The sequence below is a fragment of the Mobula hypostoma genome, chromosome 6 (assembly GCF_963921235.1).
Source record: "Mobula hypostoma chromosome 6, sMobHyp1.1, whole genome shotgun sequence".
Classification (NCBI taxonomy): domain Eukaryota; kingdom Metazoa; phylum Chordata; class Chondrichthyes; order Myliobatiformes; family Myliobatidae; genus Mobula; species Mobula hypostoma.
The window spans coordinates 116,594,618-116,611,942 of NC_086102.1; the positions used below are offsets into that span (position 1 = coordinate 116,594,618).

At 45.7% G+C, this 17,325-nt stretch overlaps 1 protein-coding gene across 8 annotated transcripts in view; it reads left to right on the forward strand.

The window, feature by feature from the left end:
- si:ch211-45c16.2 (mitogen-activated protein kinase kinase kinase 13) overlaps positions 1-17,325 on the forward strand; it is a 204,334-nt gene that overhangs the window by 51,783 nt on the left and 135,226 nt on the right. Inside the window, exon 1 of one of the 8 annotated variants that reach the window (XM_063051549.1) lies at positions 7,302-7,446. The exons of the other annotated variants lie outside the window; for them this stretch is intronic. The gene's annotated coding sequence lies outside the window, so the exon portion shown is untranslated. Of the gene's footprint in view, positions 1-7,301; positions 7,447-17,325 lie in introns of those variants that run through there. 8 annotated transcript variants of the gene reach the window in all.

Sequence of the window (17,325 nt, forward strand, 5' to 3'; positions counted from 1 at the left end):
CGACAATTATGTGTCAGCGGCACCTAATTAATTAGCATGTTTATTTCAGCTTTTTTCTTAAAGATGTGCTGTGTGCCTCCCGGCTACCTTTGCATTCTCCGCGAATCGGTATCTGTCCGTGGCCTGGGGGTTTGGGTGGTGGGACACTAGGGTGTCATCTCGTCACCTGTTTCCATTAGAGCAGGAAGCTCATCTTCTCCTATCTCTGCCCGCCTCGATGTCGAAGGTCGAGGTTCATCGTCTGCTCTGGCTGATGTGGAAGGCTTGCTTGACTGCTGAGCCTCGCGTTTTTTCTATCACTCGGTTCTTTAATAAGGACTCAAACCATCCTGCAAATATCCCCTAAACCGACATACCCTTTCAAAATTAAAGTCGTACTTTATCATTACTCATTCGGTTTCGATTGTTATCCTTTTTTCTTCCAATTGCATCAGCTCTTCATCTGTCAGTTCTTGGTGATGGGATGCCAAAACCTCTTCAACATCATCTTCGTCAACTTCCACAAGCCAAACTCACGTTGTCCTTACTTCATTCACCACGATCAAAACGCTTAATTATGTCTAGTTTTACCGTAAGTGTAACACCCTGACGAGCTCTTTCAGGCTTTTCCGATACCATAGAACTCATCTTGCAAACGGCTGCTCACAGGCTCGTGTTTAAGCAACACCGGCGAGAATCCGGGGGAGAGCGGCTGCTCGGGGTGCGCTGCCTTTTATCGCGCGCTGAATTTTTTTTTCGTAACGGTGAAAACACCTTCTGAAAGCGAAAATAGGATACTAATGTAGGTCTTTCGTAACAGTGAGGTTTCGTAAAGCGAACGTTCGAAAAGCGGGGGACACCTGTATCTCAGAAACTGCTGATCTCCCTGGATTTTCAAGCAGAGAAATGGTGCGAAAAGCAAAAAAAATCCAGTTCTGTGGGTGAAAGTGCCTTGTTAATAAGTGAGGTCAGAATGGCTAAACTTGTTCAAACTGGAAGCAAGGTGACAGTAACTCGAATAACCGCACATTACACAGCGGTGTGCAGAAGAGCACCTTTGAATGCGCAACTCGTCAAACCTTGAAATGGATGGGCTACAACAGCAGAAGACCATTAACATATGCTCAGAGGCCACTTTATTAGGTACAGGAGGTATCTAATAAAGTGACCATAGGTTATAGGACTTATCATAATCCTATTGCTATTTGGAAAGGCTCCTTTTTGCCTTCCTCCTTCTTGCCTTCTTTCTTGTTTCCTCCTGTATTCCTAATAAACCTTGAGCAACTCGCTTAGTACCAGTTTCCCATAACTGACTTGCACTTCCTTCTTTTTCCTAATCAAACGTTGTGTCCTCTGCTTACTAAAGCCTGCGTACGGGCTACGCCGTAGGCCTGATTTATCCCCCTGTGTAGCCCTATGCCGTAGCGAGCATGTGTTGTGTCTGCGTCACTCTAATTCACCGCCAAAACGCTAGTTGGCAGTGGGGTTTCTATGCCACTGTGTTGAGTTTCTTTGTGAGACACATGGACGAGGAACTGCATTTCAAATATTTTCAGATGTCGGCAGGTAGATGACGATTTGGTTCATTGTCTCCAACCATTTATTTTGCATCTGTGGACAGACTTGGCAGAGAAAAGCAACCAGAAATGCATCGGAGGAAATGCGATGCTACCAAGCGGACCAATCACAGTTGCTGTGGTCTGCGTCGCCGTGACACCTGAGTTACTTTTTTGGGGAGGTACATGTCACCCTACGGTGGTCCCTACGGCGTACATTTGACACAGGAGTATAAATCAGGCTTAAGGTGACACCCTTTTGCCTTTTACCTAGGAGCCATTCTAAGTGTTCTCAGAAGATGGATCATGGAAGAGCTACATGCGGAAGACATTTGTGTGGACAGTATGTAGGCCATTGGCAGGAGTTTTGTGTATTGGGCATATGTGGATAAAGAGTGAGATAAATTCTGTCAATGTGTACATTTTATCACCAATAGATAGAAAGAGCTCCTGGGACACTATTATGATCTTAGAAATGCCCAATCATTTCAAGGGGTCCATGTTGAATTTTATCAAAAGCAGAACAATAATTTACTTGTGTTCATCCAAAATGGAGTGAAATTGGACATGTGGGTACTTGTACTACTGTGAATGTTCCTTGTAGAGTGAAGGTACCCATGGAACAACAGCTGAACTAGTGGCTGATAGTGTAGCACAGTTCCTTTCACAATCGTTTGACAGTTTAGCTCAGGTTGATGTTTACTGACTTCTCTGTGTGAACCTGCTTCCAATTTGAGGGTGGGGGGGCAGTGGAGGGAGATCTGTACATTTGCTGAAAGAAGCCAAGAAGAAGCAGGCTTTCTGTGGCCACTCTACAATATACAATTGGATGACTTCATGTTTGCATGCAGCACAACTCCACTATCTGTTTAAGAGATTAGCTTTATTTGAGACATGTATTATACGTTGTTTAGTGGATAGTCAAGTCCCATTTAGTGCTTCCTCACAGGGTAATCCTTTGATCCCAGGGATCAATGTTTTCTGAACTGCCTCCAATGATACAGTGGTCAAAATTGTACCCAGCCCTCCAGCTACAGTCTTGCCAGGGTCAAAGCTGAGTTTGTTGTCAGATGCACAAGTATGTGTATGTACAGGTGCAATGAAAAACTTAATTGCAATGACATCTTATTAAATTTTTCCTGCAGCATGCATTTTTTAAAGAGGGACTGTAGTATAGGATATTTGTGTGTAGTTACATAAATAAGGCATGTGTTCAGAGGATGGAATTATATCAATGTGTACAATATATATGGTAGCACCAAGTGTAGGGAGTTCCTTGCTGGTTGAGTTAGATGAAGCACTCAAAAAGCTGAACAAGCTCAGAGGCATTTTTTAAGGGAAATAGACAGTCAATGTTTTGATCTGGGTCCACTTAAAGAATAGCTTTATTTGTCCCGTGTACATTAAAACATAGGTACAATGCAATGCATTATTTGAGTCAAATCAAATCGGTGAGGATTGTGTTGGGCTGCCACACTCCGGCACATTTATCTTCCTAGCAAGACAAATAAAGGTTACATATAGTAGATGGCACAGATAAAGGGTCTCAATACAAACATCCCACCATAAACACTGCCTTTCTGCGGTGTTTGTGTGTCGCTCCAGGTTTCAGCATATGCAGTCTCTTGTGTCTCCATTAGAGTAAGCACTCTTCTTTGAAGCCTGTCTGTTTTGTAACTGTCACTGCAGGTATAACTTGCCAAGACTTCAGCAGAATCCAATGGGTACTGTCAGTTGCATACTTTGATGTTCTGCTGGCATAAGAAGTTGTGTTGAACCATCAGGTGCTTGCTATTGAAAAATTACACAATGGATGCATCTGGATATTGTCCCTGGGCTGAAGTTAAGCACAGAGGTTCAGAAACACAAATGGATGAATCTGGATTTTGGCCCTGGGCTGAGGTTAAGCACAGAGGTTTACCTGAGGGAGCTCTCCTTTACTGTCCCCATCCTAAAGGCAGGCTTTTGGTCGTTGTGGAGGAATGACCCATGTAGAATGCTGATAAACTGACTCTGCGACCAGGTTAGCAAGTCAGTGGCCCAGATGTTGAAACCCAGGGGTTTCTCTTCCAGATCTAAGATCTGCAACAGCAGCAGGAGACGGTCTTTGAAACACCTTTTGTTCTGACTGTCAATAAAGAGAGGCCCCTACACAATGCAAGACCTTGCCAGATTGGAATTTGCTGTCACTGAAGACAAACGTAACAACAAAAGTGAAGCTTCCAAAGTCCCTAAAAGCACCAATGGTGGGAAAGGTACAATAAATCTTCCTGAATCTAGCCAGTCCTGGTGCAAAAAGGGGAATGGAAAATGAGAAATTGCTCTTAAAGTCATGGGCGTAATTTTTATTTTATTTAGAGATACAGCTCGGTAACGGGCCTTTGCAGCCCAATGCGTCTGCACTGCCCAATGACACTCGTGATCAATCAACCCATTAACTTGTACGTCTTCAGAATGTGGGAGGAAATCCATGCGATCGTGGGGAGAATGTACAAATTCCTTACAGACAGCCACGGATTTGAGCTTCCGTCACAGGCGTTAGGCCATTCGCAATGCTACTGCACCACCCATCAGTGGGATGAGCTGTACACAAAGTAGAGACGCAAGAGACCGTAGGTGCTGGAATCTGGAACAACTCTCAAAGCACTGGAGGAAGACAGTGTGGGTCAGGCCGTGTCTGTGAACACTGGGTATCCTGTAGAAAAAGGTGGGGGTGGGTCAAAAGCTGTCTGGTGATGGGTAAATGCAGGCGAGGAGGGGTGATGGGCAGAGGAGGGACAGGAGAGTGGGAATGGCCTCAGAAGCTGGGGGCTGATAGGTGGAGGCAACAAAGTGCTGAGGGTGATGTCATCCGATAGGGGAGAAAGGTGGGCGCATGGACTCGAGGGAGGGAGGGAGGTGAACCAGTGGGAGGAGTGTGTGGGTGATGAGCAGATAGAAAGGGGAGGGAGGGGAAAAAGAACGGGGGTGATGGGGATGGTGGGGGGTATACAAGGAGATGGGTAGATCAGGAAGAGAGAGAAAATAATGAAAGGAACAGAGGGGGAGCAGATCACTGGAAGCTGGAGAATCAGAATCAGGTTTAATATCACTAACAGATGTAGTGAAATTTGTTTTGTGGCTGCAGTACGATGCAATACATAAAGTACTATAAATTATAAATAAATAAGTAAATAAATAAATAAATAAATATTAATAATTAGTGCAAAAAGAACAAAAATAGTAAGTTAGTGTTTATGGGTTGATCTAGTGTCCATTCAGAAATCTGATAGCAGAGGAGAAGAAACTGTTCCAAAAGCGTTGAGTGTGTGTCTTCAGGCTCCTGTACCTCCTCTCTGATGGTAGTAAGATGAGGACAGCATGTCCTGGATGATGGGGGTCTTTAGTGACGGATGCTGCCTTTTTAAGGCATTGCTTTTCGAAGATGTCTTTGATCCTGGGGAGTTTAATGTTCATGCCGTCAGGTTGTAGACCGCCCAGGTGGAATATAAGTTTTGAGTTTGTGTTCACCGTCACCCTGGCAGTACAGGAGGTCGAGAACTGATGTGAAAGTGTGGGAATGGGGAGGAAAGTCAGAATGGCCGTCAACCAGGAGACCCAGGAGGACAGAGCGCAGGTGCTTAGCCAAGCAACGATCCTGTTTCTGCTCAGTCTTACCAAAGTAGGTGAGGCCCGAGCAGGAGCACTGGTCACCACAGATAGCACTGCAGAATTCACATCTGACAGACCGCAACACCTGGAAGGGCTGCTTAGGGCCCTGGATGCGTGCACAGGAGGAGGTGTAGGGGAGGGAGGGCACGGATGACACAGACAAGGCAAGCTATCGATCTTGGATTGTGCTCTTCTCTCCGTACGGAACTGCTTGCAGGAAGGACATGTTGGAGACGCTGGTCATCATGGTGAACATTCAGTGCCAGCGCCAGCGCCAGCACAGGTAAGGCCAACGTATAGTGTGGGCCACAAATAATGATGCAGAGGGAGGAGGCCCACTCGCCCGGCATGGCCACTGAGCAGGGTCAGCTAACCTACAATGGTCCCCAGCGGGGAGCCTTTGAACATTCTGACCTGTGCATTCCACATTCTGGGCTGTAATGGATACAGTCCATCACAGGAAAAGCCCTCCCTGGCACTGACAATATCTATCAAGGAGTGCTGTCGCAGGAAAGCAGCATCCATCATCAAGGACCCCCACCACCCAGGCCCAGTGCTCCCTTCTCACTGCTGCCATCGGGAAGAAGGTACAGGAGCCTCGGGTCCCACACCACCCGGTTCAGGAACAGTTACTACCTTTCAATCATCCAGCTCCTGAACCAGCGTAGAGAACTTCACTCACCAAAACTCTGAACTGTTCCATAACCTATGTACTCACTTCCAAGGACCCTATTCTCAATACTATTTATTTATCTATCTATCTATTTATTTGTAATTACACAGTTTGTCTTCTTATGCCCATTAGTTGTTTGTACTTCTCTGTGTGCAGATTTTCATTGATTCTATTCTGTACTGTGAATGCCCACAAGAAAATTAATGCGGTGACATCTACATACTTTGACAATAAATTTACTTTGAACTTTGAACTCCTGATTGCCTCTGCTGTCGCCATCAGGGAACAAGGTTTAAAGTAGCAGCCAGGAGAGCTGCCGCAGAGACCTTCTTGTGATCCTGACCACAGGTGCTGTCTGCGTGAAGTTGACACGTTCTCGCCGTGGCCGTGTGGGTTTTTCCCTGAGCGCTACAGTTTCTGCCTACGTCAAATACTACTGGGCGTGCATTTAGGGAGAAAGGAACTCAGGAAGCTGGTTGGCTTGTGTCCTTAAGGCGCCCAGCTTCAGCTTTGCCCGAAATCAGACAAGACAGCACACGCCTGTCCTCATCGAGGGGTCGGCTTCAAGTTCCTGGGCGTCAGCATCTCAGAGGGGCCCAACTGGTGGTGGGGAAGGCACGCCAGCAACTGTAACTTCATTTGGAGTTTAGGGAGATTTGGTACGTCATCACGGCGCCTTGTAGATTTTTCCAGATGTCCAGCCTGATGTTTGCATCACCACCTGGTATGGAGACGCAAATGCACAGTCTCGCAAGAGGGCTGCAGAAAGTTCTAGACCCAGCCCGTTCCATCGTGGGCAGTAGCCTTCCCACCATCCTGGACACCTTCACAAGGCAGCACCCATCATTAAGGACCCACATCACCCGGGACATGTTCCTATCATCAGGAAGCAGGTACAGGAGCCTGGAGACACTCAATTTTGGAAGAGTTTCTTCCTCCCCCCCCCCACCACCACCACCACCACCACCACCACCCCCATCAAATTTCTGAACGCTACTTTGTCATTCCTTTTTATAACACTATTTTTTTTTTGCAATTTATAGTAACGACGTTTGCACTGATATGCTGCAGCAGAACATCACATTTCATATCATCTGAATTAGTTATAATAAATCTGATTCAAGGCCAGCACCCTATTATCATCGTCTTTCCGGGGACCTGTCTGCCCAGTACAGCACCCTGCCCCGCAGACCACCCTTCACGGGACAGCACTGGGGGACAAGCACCTGGCGTCCAAGTTGCGGACGGGGTCGGTACCCGGAGAAGCCCGGCGCGCTCCTGCTGAGGCGGAATTAAAGCTCCCGAGGCCGGGACGGTGCAATCAGTGTTCTGGTTCGGAGGTAGGCATTGGGCTCGGGCCTGCCCCCGCCCTCCCTCCCCGCTCACAGACCTGTGCTGAATTCTAAAACAGGCCAATTTACATCCATTCATGAATCGGTGACGTCAGCAGCCTTCTGGGCTGTTTGCAGTGGGCTGCAAGATTGTGTGGGAGGATTTTTTGTTTTAATCAGCGAGACTCCTTTCTCTACCGTCTCCCCTCGTGTTCGGAAACTGGGGGCTGAAAAGAAAGGATGAGTTCCGTCCGGAGTAAGTGATGGGTTTATTTGCTTCCTCTTGCATCCCTCGCTCGGCGTCTGGCTGGTTTGTTTTATGTGTGTGTGTGTGTGTGTGTGTGTGTGTGTTTTTCCCTGGGCTTGGAGGTTGCCGTGATGTGAAGGACGGAATGCTCCGTAACGCTGCTATCAGTGCCGGGAGCACTTAGGCCACAAGGAGCTGACTAGCAAAATGGTGCTGAATGCTGGCCCACGGAATGTGCATACCCCACCGAGAAGCTCCTGTCTCTAGCTCTCCCCCTCCCTGCCTGTCCTCCTCCTCCTCCTCCTTCCTCGCCCTTTTATTTACGTCTTTTAACCTCGGTTATAAATACTTGCGTGCGTTTAAAAATAGACCAGAGCTGCTCCTCTGCCAACGTCGCCGAGAGTTGGGTTAGTTCAGCAGTGGGCAGCCTGCTGAAAGGGCCCGATTGCAGGGGTACAGTACTGAGCTGGAGCAGGGCAGGTTTAGATGTGGGTCTGATGTGTATTAGATTGTGTTGGGGGAGGGGAGGGGGGAGGATAAGAACAGAGTGAGGAAGGTCCTTGGAGAGATGTGGGCTGAGGAGAGCTGTCTTCCCCCAGTGTGTATTTTATTTGGGGATACGGTTGCCCTTTGACATACGGCATGTTTACAGGGCGACACAGGCGCAGCTGCAGAATAGAGACCCGTGTCAAGGCTATTACTGGGGTGACGCCTGACCTCTGGTTAATTGCTGTTGTGTCTCCCGTCTGGGCAGAACCGAGTTCCGTTTCCACAATGTGTTAATCACCTCCGCAGAATCCGCTGACAGTTTTCACATCATTCTCCGGGATTTAATGCTTGGTGCAATTTGGCCGGGAGACGCTACCTTCTGGTGGGGTCAGGCAGTACCTCCCCGACACTTCTGAATCTTGTTTAACAACGCAACTCGTCCCAAGACTAGCCAGTAGTTTCTGATTTAATTCTCTAATGGGAAGTCAGAGGGGTTAGCTTTGCAAGTCCGTGAAATCTTAACTATAAAAGCAAAAGTTTATGAAGTTTTCGGAGTCTGACGCTGTCTCAAATCAGGTGCGGATACTGTGTGTGTGTGTATGTACTCTCAGGCTGCTGTACAGAACTTAGAACTCTAGATCCTTCGCTTCCACGATATCGTGCCGACCTTTTAATCTGCTCTTAAAATCATTCTAGCCCTCCCCTCTTACGTAACCCTCCGATTTTCTGTCATCTCTGTGCCTGTTTAAGAATTCCTTAAATAGGACATAAAACATTACAGCACAGTAAGGCCCTTCGGCCCACGTTGTCGCTCCGACTTTTAAATCTACTCTAAGATCAATCTAACCCTTCTCTCCTACATTGGCCTCCATTTTTCTTTCATCCATGTGATACAATGTGATACAGTTCGGACCATCCAGTTTAGTACCAGTTCACTGACTGATCCTGTGTACCTGTATATCTGCAGTAGTGGAGAGGTAGTTTAAATCCCTACAACCTTCCCATGGTGTGGACTCCCTAGATGTGTTACAGGAAGCTTTCCGTAATCTTCTGTTGGGATAATATTCTCCAGATATTCCTGGTTTCTCTTTGAGAAACACTGTCAGAGTTGAGTCTGCGGTGATAATCATCTCAATTTTAATGCATTACACTGATATTAGGCAGACTTGTACACCTAGTTAATGCAAATATCCAATCAGCCAATCATGTGGCAGCAACTCCGTGCATAAAAGCATGCAGACATGGTCAAGAGGTTCAGTTGTTGTTCAGAGCAAACATCAGAATGGGGTAGAAATAAGTGAATTTGACGGTGGAATGATTGGTGCCAGACAGGGTGGTCTGAGTATCTCAGAAACTGCTGATCTCCTGGGACTTTCATGCACAACAGTCTCTAGAGTTTACAAAGAATGGTGTGAAAAAAAACATGGTTGAAGCTGTTTACAACCAGTCAGGCCATTATCACAGTTACAACAGTGGCATGCATCTCTGAACTCACAGCACATCAAGCCTTGAAGTGGATGGCTACAGTGGCAGAGGACCGTGACCAACACCATGAAAATATGCACAGTTTATAACATCAACAACTCTGCACGGGAGGGCATTATTGCCGGACCTGGCCTATATTCACCGGCCTCCCTCCGATTCCTCCGTCAGTTCCCCAATGGATATCAAGAGCGGTTTTCGTTCCTCTCTCCACCCCAGGAGTGCTAACATAAAATACTTTCCTCAGCTCTTGTATAACCCAGAAAGTTCACCACAGACCCAGAATGGATTTGAGTTTTAGATACCAGGCAGCACAGGGAGGCTGGGACTACCGTCCAAATGAACCCTGTTGGACTGTGAACTGAGCAGGACCTGGGAATTTCCAGCAGATAACAGAAATGCCCTCTGGGGGTGTCCCTTCTCCCTGGAGCCAGAAATGCAATTTATGAAAATCAGATATATTATTGCTGACTTGTATGAATGAAGTGAAGTATGTTGTTTAGTGGCATCGCTGGTCACATGGGTGTAACTGGGTGGTGTGGCTCATTGGGCTGCAATAGCCTGTTACCGTGCTGTATCTCCAAATAAAATAAAACAAAAATGAGTACTGTGCAAAGACATAACCTTGTATATGCAAAAGCAAATAAAAAGTGTAAAGCAAAAAGGAATAACCAGCCGGTGTTCATGGGTTCTGAGACCGTTGTGAAATCTAATGAGACAGGGGAAGAAGCTGTTTCTGAATCGTTGACCGTGGGCCTTCAGCCTCCTGTCTATCTGCTCTGATCGTACTGACGAGAAGGGAGCTTGTTCAGGTGGTGAGGGTCCTTAGTAACGGACGCTGCTTGAGTCAGCCCTTCTTGGAGATGTACTCGATGGTGGGAGAGTTGAGCTGCAGGAATGAGAATAGGGTGTCTCCCAGACGCTGAGGGTCCTTAGTAATGGACTTTGTTTGAGGTACACCTTCTGAAGATGTACTCGATGGCGGGCGGGGGGGGAGATTTGTGCTCGCGATGGAGCTGGCTGAATTTGCAGCCTCTTGCGATCCTGTGCACTGGACCCTCCATATCAGGCTGTGATGCACTCAGCTAGAATGCTCTCCATGGTACAACTGTAGATATTTGCTAGAGTCTTTGGAAATCTCCTGAAGCTCTGAATGAAGCCTAGCTGCTGGTGTGGCTTCTTCGTGATTGCGTTAATGTACTGGGCTCAGGATAGATTTTCAGAAACATGAACACCCAGGAACTTAAATTTGCTTAGCCTTTCCACTGTGGACCCCTCAATAAGAATAGTGTATGTTCTCAGTTTCTTGGTCTTCTGCTGTTGAGTGTGAGCTCTTTGTTGCAACACCACTCAACCAGCTGATCTAACTCATTCCTGTGTGCCCCTCGTCACAAATTCTACCAGCAAAATATAGAGGAAGACAAGCCAGGAAACATACAGTACCATGCAATATGCTATGGAGCAGAGTTTACCAACCACCAGATTCGATCCCTGACCTTTGTAGAGTTAGGATCCTAGCATTACAACAACAAACACAAATGAATGACCCCCCACACACTAGATGTTAGAGGAACTTAGAATTCAAGTGGAATTTATGGATGGGAATAAATAGTCAATAGTTTGGGCTGAGGCTTCTTCATCAGGGTCGGAAAGGAAAGGTAGGTGGCAGAAGTCAGAATAAGAAGGTGAGTGGAGGTAAAGGAGAACCAGCTGGCAGATGATAGGTGAGGGGAAATGTGGGTGGGTGGGGGAACGGAGGTGAAGCAAGAAGCTGGGAGGATAGGTGGAAGAAGCAAAGGCCTTAAAAAGAATGAATCTCATAGGAGAGGACAGTGGACTATAGAAGGAGGAAAGAACCAGAGGAAGGTGATGGGCAGGTGAGGAAAAGGGGTGAGAGGGTAATTAAAATGGGGAATGGAAAAAGAGAGAAGGAATGAGAGGTGACCATCACCTTCCTCTGATTTGTGTTCTTCCCTTTCTTCCATAGTCAAATGTTCTCTTCTGTTAGACTCCTTCTTCAGCCCTTTACTTCTTCCACCTATCTTCTCTGGGCTTCTCGCTTCGTTTCCCCTGGCCTATCCACCCACCTTCTCTACCCCCCCCCCCCACCACCTTATTCTGGCTTCTGGCCCCTTTCTTTCCAGTCCTGACGAAGGGTCTCAACCCAAAGCATTGACTGTTTATTCCTCTCCATGAACGCTGCTAAACTTGCTGAGGTTCTCAAGCATTTTGTGTGTGTGTTCCTCAAGATTTCCAGCATCTGCAGAATCGCTTGTGTTTACAAGTGAATGCCACTTTGTTAACCGATTGAAAAGCAGGTTACTCCAGGTTAAACCAAGGCAATGGAAAAAATCAGAAGGGGGATACGAAAGGTTGATGAAAGCATGTTTTCTGCTGTCTCTCACACTATACTAACTAAGTACTGACTTAGAAGGGAAGAAGGAAGAAACATGTTTTGTTCAGACATGAGATTTTGGGTTGATAATCTGCTTTTGCAGATGTTAATGGAGGGTTCAGTTGTGGCCAGGTCACCTGGGAGAGTTTGCCTTCTGGTAGTGTAGTGGAATCTTTGGAACAAGTCTCTGCACTGGGGTTCGAACATGCAACTTTGTGACACAGAAATCAAACTAAGTTAAGGCAAATACACTCAGTGGCCACTTTATTAGTTACAGAAGTGAAACCTGGTGTGGTCTTCTGCTGCTGTAGCCCATCCACTTCAAGGTTCTACATGTTATAGGTAGCGATACCCTTTTGCACACCAGTGTTGTAACGTGTGGTTATTTGAGTTACTGTCGTCTTCCTGTCAGCATCAACTGGTCTGGCCATTCTCCTCTGACCTCTCTCTTTAACAGTGCGTTTTCACCCACAGAACTGCCACTCACTGGATGAATTTTTTTTTGCACCATTCTCGCTAAACTCTAGAGAATTTCGTGTGTAAAAATCCTAGGAGCAGATCAGTTTCTGAAATACTCAAACCACCCAGTCTGGCACCAACAATAATTCCACGGTCGAAGTCACTTAAATCACACATCTTCCCCATTCAGACGTTTGGTCTGAACAACAACTGAACCTCTTGACCATGTCTGCATGCTTTTATGCATTTGAGTTGCCTGGTCTGTATATTAGCATTAACGATCAGATGTGCCTAATAAAGTGGTCACTAAGTATGTGTTTTGCCTGAAGTGGAGATCCAATATGCACCTTTAGAACAGGCAGAGACCAAGCCCTATGCCTTTCCCCTCCCTATATCCCTGTGCTCCCTGCGTCTCTTCAGTTGCTAACCGGCTCTCTTCCTTGAAGGCTCCTGCTCAGGCTCTCCCTGTGAGTCTCTCATTGGTGCCACCAGACAATACATCCCGTGATCTGGGTCAGGAATTTGCTGGGAAATCTCAGGTTCCATTCAAAAGAATTTGGGATAAAGCGTAACTGTTCCTTCTGTGAGTTCTCTAACAAAGTGTAATGAAAGTGGACAGACATTTTAAACACTTCAGTGAAATTCTGCCACACTGGAGAAAGTCAAGAGACTGTGGATAGTGGAATCTGGAGCATATGTCTCAAAGCGATGACAATTCCTTTCTCCCGACAGATCCTACTCGAACTGCTGAGTTCCTTCAGAAGATTGCCTGTTGCTCCTACTACATTAGTTTTGATGAAAATTGGTTTATTTTTGTCACCTGTACTGAGGAACAGTGTTTGGCATCCCATCTGTACATTTCATTTCAAATGTGTATAGAGGTAATAATAAGAGCAAACAATAACAGAATTCAGAATAAAATGTTACAGTTACAGCGAGGATGCAGTACAGGCAGACCGTAAGGTACAAGAATCATAACGAGGTAGCTGTGAAGAGTGCATCTTGTTGTACTAGGGGACCGTTCAGTAGTCTTATAAAAGAAGCCGTCCCTGAGTCTGGTGGTAGGTGCTTCTGCCTGATGAGAGGCAGAAATGGGAGAATGACTTGCATGGAAGGGGTCCTTGATTACCGAGGCAACGAGAAGCGTAGGCAGAGTCCATGAGGGCAGGTTGTGTGAGTCCACAACTCTCTGTAGTTCCTTGCACTGCCGAGCCGAGACGCATCCAGATGGGCTTTCTGTGGTACAGTGATGAAAGTTGGTGAAGGTTAAAAGGGACGTGCCAAATTTTGTTAGTCGCCTGAGGAGGTAGAGGTGCAGGAGCAAATTCTTGGCTGATTCTTGGTGTACAAATTAACCTCAAGCTGATCTTTATTTAAATGTATACCTATAGTTTTTTTTTATCATTTCTTAATGCATGCATTACTAAATGACAATAAAAGGGGACTGTATGTCCTCATAATCATAATATAGAATGCCCAGTTGTGGCAAAATGATACAGAACAAACTTAAAAAAAAAACTACAGGTATTTCAGTTTCCTTTTATCATTTCTTTTGAGGTATATTAGCAAAATTTGAGTATGTGTGAGAGGTGGTAAGTAGGCAACAGGAAGCCAAGGGCACCACTTTCTGCAGATTTTCCCTCTTATCATACAACACCCTAACTTAGGACCATAAGATGTAGCAGGATTAGACTGTTTGGCCCATTGTGTCTGCTCCACTATTCAATCATGGCTGATATACTCCTCCACCCTCCCAGCCCATTCTTCTAAACTACAGCAAGTACAGGCCTAGAGCCGTCAAACACTCCTGATATGTTCACTCTTTTCATTGCCAGCATCATTCTTGTAAACCTCCTCTGGACCCTCAGCAGTGCCAGTATATCCTTTCTTAGATGTCGGCCCAAAACTAGTCTCAGTACTCGATGTGATCTTACCAGTGCCTTACAAAGCCTCAGCATTACATCCTTGCTTTTATATTCGAGTCCTTTTGAGTTGAATGCTAACATTGTATTTGCCTTCCTTACTATTGACTCAGCCTGCAAGTTAACTTTTAAGGAAGCCTGCATAAGGACTCCCAAGTCACTTTGCACCTCTGATTTCTGAATTTTCTCCCCGCTTACAAAATAGTCTATGCCTTCATTCCTTCTACTAAAGTGCATGACCATACGCTTCCCTACACTATATTCCGTCTGACTTTTCTTTGACCATTCTCAGAACCTGTCCGAGTCCTTCTACTGACACCTTGCTTCCTTAGCACGACCTGCCCCTCCACCTGTCTTTATAGCATCTGCAAACTAGGCCATGAAACCATCAATTCCATCATCCAGATCACTAACATGATGTGAAAAGTAACAGACCCAACACCAACTCCTGCAGAACTCCACTAGTCACCAGCAGCCAACCAGAAAAGGCCCCCTTAATTTCCACTCTTTGCCTCCTGCCAGTCAGCCAAACTTCTATCCAGGCTAGTATCTTTCCTGTAATACCATTGGCTCTTATCGTCTTTAGCAGCCTCGTGTGCGGTACCTTGTCAAAGATCTAATGAACGTTCAAGTAAACAATGTCGGCTGACTCTCCTTTGTCTATCTTGCCTGTTATCTCCAACAGGTCTGTCAGGCAAAATTTCCTGTGAAGGAAACAATGCTGATTTTAGCTATGGTATCGTGCACCTCCAACTACAGTACCCCAAAACCTCATCCTTAATACTGGACTCTAACATCTTGCCACTGAAATATATTGCCACACATTCCCAATCCCAGAAAACTTACTTCCCAGTACAGCTTCCCTGGATAGACTGCAGCAGTTCATGGCGGTGCCTCTAAACCACCTTCTCCAGGGCAACTAGGGATGAGCAATAAATGCTAGTCTTACCAGTAATGTCCACTTCCTGGCAAATGAATAAAACAAGCTACTACGCTTTGATAGCACCAGTATCATACTGTGGCAGAGTGGACTCCCAGAGCTACAGAAGCTGACTTTGAAAGATTGAATGGAAAAAGTCAGGGATGTTCAGGGAACTAGAATCTCGAAATGAATTTGATAAAAAATTTCCCTCTCAAGGCTGAGACTGGGAGAGAACAACATCATAGTTGTCAGTGCTGCCTGGGATTAAAAAGAAGGAGACAGTGTCCTGCGATCATGAGGGGAAAATGGTTGTGTCTTTTGAGAACTCTTGGGTGTAGACCTCTACCCCACTCCCAAAGTTGAAAGTAAATCTATTATCAAAGTACGTGAATGTCGTTTCCTTAAGGTTGTCATAGCCAGCGGGGATAAGCTCCCAATGGCGTGTGTCTCAAATAGCCTCCGACAACCAAGTCTATTTCCTGCCCTTCACTTGTCGCTCAACCAGTAAGCCCAGCTGAAACATTTCCACTGACAGGAGAAGGAGCAACGGTGGGTTACTGGCGCCTTAAAACTAGTCACTTTGGGCAGATGGGGCTCATCAGCTGTGGTTGGCTGCTCACCTAGGAGGAGGAAGACTCTGATCTCAAAACTCCGCTGCCTTGTGGCTATACCCACTCATGGGGAAGGCTTCAGGAGTAAACCCTGAGGGAAAAATCTGGAGCTGGAGTCCCTAAGGCAGTCCTACGTTGAGCTTGCTGGTGCCAAACTGTATCGGTCTCTACTGTTCTTGTGAATTCATCAGCTGCAGAGGGGTCACTGCTGCATGGGCAACAGCTTGCTCTGCATATTGTACTGCCCTGGATTGTGTAGATATCCATGGTCGTCCCTGATCAACAGATGGTCTACAGATATACTATCCTGAGATTCCTTTTCTTGCAAGCATTCACAGTAGAACAAAGAAATACAATAGAATCACTGAAAAACTACACACAAAGATTGACAAACATTCAAAGTGCAAAAGAAGAGAAACAAAAGTAATAATAATGAAATAAATAAATAATACTGAGAACATGAGTTGTAGATTCCTTGAAAGTGAGTCTGTAGGTTGTAATATCAGTTCAGAGTTGAGGTGAGTGAAGGTTCAGGAGCCTGATGTTCAGAGGTATTAGCTGTTCCTCAACCTGGTGGTGTGGGGCCTAAGGCTCCTTTACCTCCTTCCTGACTGAACAGCCTGGATACTGGGGGTCCTTGATGTTGAATGCTGCTTTCTTGTCGCAGTGCTCTTTGTAGATGTGTTCAATGATGAGCAGGGCTTGTCCTGGGCTGATTCCACCATTTTTTCTAGGTTTTTCCATTCTTGGGCATTGGTCTTTCCATCCCAGGCTGTGATATGATTGGACAGCTGAATAAAGCACCAGGTGATGTACCTATGTCCAAGGAACATATCCTCCACACTCACATTGTACTGAAAGTTGTGATTCTGGAAACAAATGATAATTGACAAGTGTTGGTGCTGGGCTTTGATTGGGGCCCTGTCAATTGAGTTCAACATGAATGTTGCAAGGTATCCTTTAACAGGACATTTTATCCTTTTGCCATCGGCGCACTATCCTCCCTAATGCAGAATTCAGTAGCGGGGGATGGAAATTGAAAATCTGGCTAAGGGAAGGCTGTAGGAGAGAAAAGGCAGACACCATTTCTAAAGTCAAAATCGGATTTATTGTCATATGTATGAGTAGCTGCATTTTCAGGTGCAATGTAAACTACCTTGCAGTAGCATCAAGGCACAGAGCACCCACAAGAAAATCATAAAGGTAAATTACAAGAAAGAACACAATTGGAAGAAAACAATCCACTGGAATGCAAAGTGGTCATAGTGTGGATATACTAAGGTAGTGATTAGGCTTGTGCAGGTTGGTTTAAGAACCAAACAGTTGAAAATATATACAGTTGTAAGAAACACTTACCTGATTTTCTGTATTAATTACTCATAAAATGTGGTCTGATCTTCATCTAAGTCACAATAATTAGACAAACACAATCTGCCTAAACTAAAAATACACAAACAATTGTACTTTTTGTCAATACTGAGTACACCATTTAAACAATCACAGTCCAGTTTCAATAAAGTATGTGAACCTCTGCGGTTCAAAGCTATTTGGAGTCAGGTCTTTCAGTCAATGAGATGAGATTGGAGGTGTGGGTTGTACAGGTGCCCT